This window comes from Bactrocera latifrons, unplaced genomic scaffold, assembly GCF_001853355.1.
Source record: "Bactrocera latifrons isolate USDA-ARS-PBARC rearing strain unplaced genomic scaffold, ASM185335v1 scaffold_1912, whole genome shotgun sequence".
NCBI lineage: Eukaryota > Metazoa > Arthropoda > Insecta > Diptera > Tephritidae > Bactrocera > Bactrocera latifrons.
In genome coordinates this window covers 4,125-7,773 of record NW_017535422.1, presented here as the reverse complement: position 1 = coordinate 7,773, position 3,649 = coordinate 4,125, and the positions used below count along the sequence as shown (strand labels likewise).

The 3,649-nt window shown below is 33.8% G+C and overlaps 1 long non-coding RNA gene across 1 annotated transcript; it reads right to left on the bottom strand.

Moving 5' to 3' along the window:
• Positions 1-824: 824 nt before the first annotated feature.
• On the bottom strand, positions 825-2,007 carry LOC108967609. The gene is made up of 5 exons (XR_001993269.1): positions 1,837-2,007; positions 1,675-1,733; positions 1,353-1,548; positions 1,143-1,290; positions 825-1,071 (listed from the first exon to the last, which is right to left on the bottom strand). It is a non-coding gene; the product is annotated as an uncharacterized LOC108967609 (long non-coding RNA).
• Positions 2,008-3,649: the final 1,642 nt, after the last annotated feature.

Here is a 3,649-nt window from a genome sequence, read left to right as displayed (position 1 = left end):
ATCTAATTGGCGCCACGTAGCGAAAAGAAGAAACGACTGGCGCGCTGTTGTTAACTCGGCTATAATCGCGTAAGCGGTGTCTACGCCAATCAAGAATAAGAAGAAGAAGATAAGTAATATTATATAATAATATTACGTAATAAAATGTAAAGTGTATTAGTACAGTACGAAAATTCAAATTTTCGTTCAATGTGCATGGTGACCAACAAATATAACCACCTTATAACAAAAACTCAATATATATTTTTATTTTTAACGCAGAAAGGAGTACTCCGCGAAAGTACTTCAGTCCACCCGGGTATTCGCTCGGCCAGGGTTATTTTATCAAAGCGTGGCTGAAGGCCGCCAACGCTRAAAGGAGTACTCCGCGAAAGTACTTCAGACCACCCGGGTATTCGCTCGGCCAGGGTTATTTTTKYAAAGCGCGGCTGAAGGCCGCCAACGCAGAAAGGAGTACTCCGCGAAAGTACTTCAGACCAMCCGGGTATTCACTCGGCCAGGGTTATTTTTTTAAAGCGCGGCTGAAGGCCGCCAACGCAGAAAGGAGTACTCCGCGAAAGTACTTCAGACAAACGCTTAATGTTGAAAATAAAATCGATAAAGAAATGCATAAGTACGAAAACACTGACGTCGATTTTTATGAATATTTCGACATTATTCAGTGGTGGGACGGTCACAAAGAGGATTTTCCAAATTTTATCCTGCGCATTATAATTATTTTCTCTGTCTTTGGAAAAAGTTCTTTTGTTTATTTTGTATTTTCTTTCCTTCCGTGTTTTTTCTGAAAGATTATATTCATCTTTGTTTATCAAATAAACTATATATAAAAATTTAAGTTTCATTAACGAGTTTTCATTATCTTAATGCAGCAAAGCAAATTGAGTGTACCAATAATCAACAGCTCCATAGATATCCGGAAGTACTCCAAGCACAGTTCACTACTCTAGCATACTTCTCACTCTATGTAATTGTAGCTTGCAAAGCAAATACAATTTGTATTGCTTCCCAGTTAGAACAGTGACTTCCGCATTTGTTGCTCGAAATTCGCAAGTCCACAGGTGATGAGAGAATCTGTAAAAAATTTAATGAAAAATCAATGTAAAATACATATTTTTAGGTAAATATGTATGTATTAAATTTACCATATAATATGTTGGACAACAGAAATTTCGATAGCGGTTGCTTGCCTCCCCTACCGTCCCAGTTACACAAACTCAGGAATTCGTCASTGTACAGATGCCGAAACACAACATATATACTGTCGGAACTACCTCTCATCCTTAAAACAAACTGTTTGAAAATATTATGCAAAATAAATATTATTTATTGAAGAAATTGTATACATTACTAACCGTTGCATTTCAGTTTTTCTTCCATTTCCAAAGCTGCCGCTAGTGTTGTTAGTGGTAGGGTGGAAGCAATTTCTGTTTGTGTGTTGTCGATATCTTCGCCACTCAGTCGGCATACTGATTGGTGAACCTTCCGAATTAGCACCTTACATTCGCGGACGGTTTTTTGTTGGGCCATTCCTTTGCTTTTTTGAGCTATCTGAAAAGAACAAGTGCAGTTAGAGAATACTTTAATAATGCCTAATCAACAACATCTAAACAATATGTTTTCTTTGTATTATGAATACTTATAGAACAATAAAAAGTTTTATGGACATAAACTTACATTTTCTTTCAAAAAGCTGTCCATCTTCCTTTCCATATTTTCAACTCTTGAAGACAACTCTTGTAATTGGGAGGAAATAGTTTTTAAAAACATTTGAAAAAGGTGTAAACATAATAAAGTAAAAATTTCTAAGAAATGCATTTTAACAATATATTGGATTACCATTTCCATCCACAGGCAAATTGTTTCCTTGTTGCTTTGAGAAGCTTGCCTCTGAGTTGTAGCAACCAGAAATGTTGAATTTCTTCCGTTCAAATGTCAATTGTTCTATAATAAGAAATGCGTAAAAATAAATTGAAAACTAAAATGACAATTTTAAATAGGTGTCATCAAATGGTGATGGTGAATCCATCTCATTAAGAAATAAAACTTTGGCAGCATCAAAATTCATTTTAAATAACTTAACATAATATAATAAAATACCATCGGGACAATACAATAATTACAGTGAAAAATACTAATTTGAAAATTCATGAAATAGATGATGTAAAATCGCAATTAGAAGAAACTTGCTCTCATGTGGAATAGAAAAATATTTATAAATTATATCGTCTTCTTATATTTTAGACAAATGTGGGTCCAATTTATCTGCCAACAAAATACCTAAACCAGATGACGATTCCAATGGTTCTTGAAAGTAGTTTTCAACACCCAAGAAACAGTGTGCCAATAAAGTTGCGATACCAGATTCCTTCGTCCTGCCTGTAACTTTTATGGGGCCTAATTTTTGACTAAAACAATAGGAGTCTTTTTCTTTTTTAAAATCTATATTAAACGAATTAATTTTGGATATTTTATYGCAAGTAAAATCTGGAATATTTCTTTCTTCTAGCCTTAAATGTAATTGCTGCAGGATTTTATTGGGCTTATTTATAACTTTTTTTAAATATTGCATGCGATTTTCAAACTTGTAAGCGGAAAAGTTGTCTAGAGGACCATATTGCTTGGCACAGTCAGTTAAATGGAGTAAACCATGTATATTGTAACTAACTAAATGGTCACCGTATATATTTGGCTTCAGTGCTATAAGACTTCTTGCATGATAGTAGCCTTATACCTGTGTGCAATAAGAGGAAATAGTAGTAATGGTCATCACCAATGCAATCCTTTAGGACTAATATACCTATATACAATAAGAACGGCCTAAACTCTGTCGCTTTCCAATTGCTGATTTCATCTAAACTTCTACATACACGCACCGAACTCTGAAGGAACTAAATTGGAAAGAAATGTAATTTTTTCGTTAACATTGCTTACGTTTATATTTCCTTTTTAATCAACAATTGAAGCAAATTTTTAGAAACACCAAGATCTACAAGGTGCATTGGGTCTAAAGGAAATTGGGAAACCATTTTGAAATTTCCTGACTCTAAAATGCTTTCTCTAAATTTGAAAGGATTAATTTGATGTGATCTGTCACTTCTGTTTTTAAAAGATTGGTCAGTTCTTAAATGTTTTATTTGTTTTGAAAAACAAACTCTCCTTTCTTTGTAGTCACCCACTTGATCACATTTACAGCAACTACTTTTTCCAGTGTGCGACTGTAACAAAAGCTCGAGCGGGAGCATCGCCTCAAAACAAACGAATATCAAATTTCTTCTTTACAGGATAAGTACCAACCTGAAGACCATTTTTTTTTTTAATAATTTACTTCTTCACAAAATTCTTTCAAAAAATCATTAATGCTCCAAGGTTTTTCTGTTCCAGAAAAGCATGCAATTGTAAATAGCAATTTGTTTGGAAAATTAACTATGGATGCTAGAATAGGCCACAATACTTTATTGGAATTCTTGAATACTTTCAGGCCATCTATTCTTACATCAAGCGCAATATTATTTTCATTTTCAAGTTGAGGAAATGAATTTTTCTCTAAATGATTTTGAATTCCTCTATATAAAAAAGATCCACTTGGAATCGTTTGAATATTTGCTTTTTTTCGGCTGGCACCTAGGAGACTTTTAGCCGTTAGAGGTAA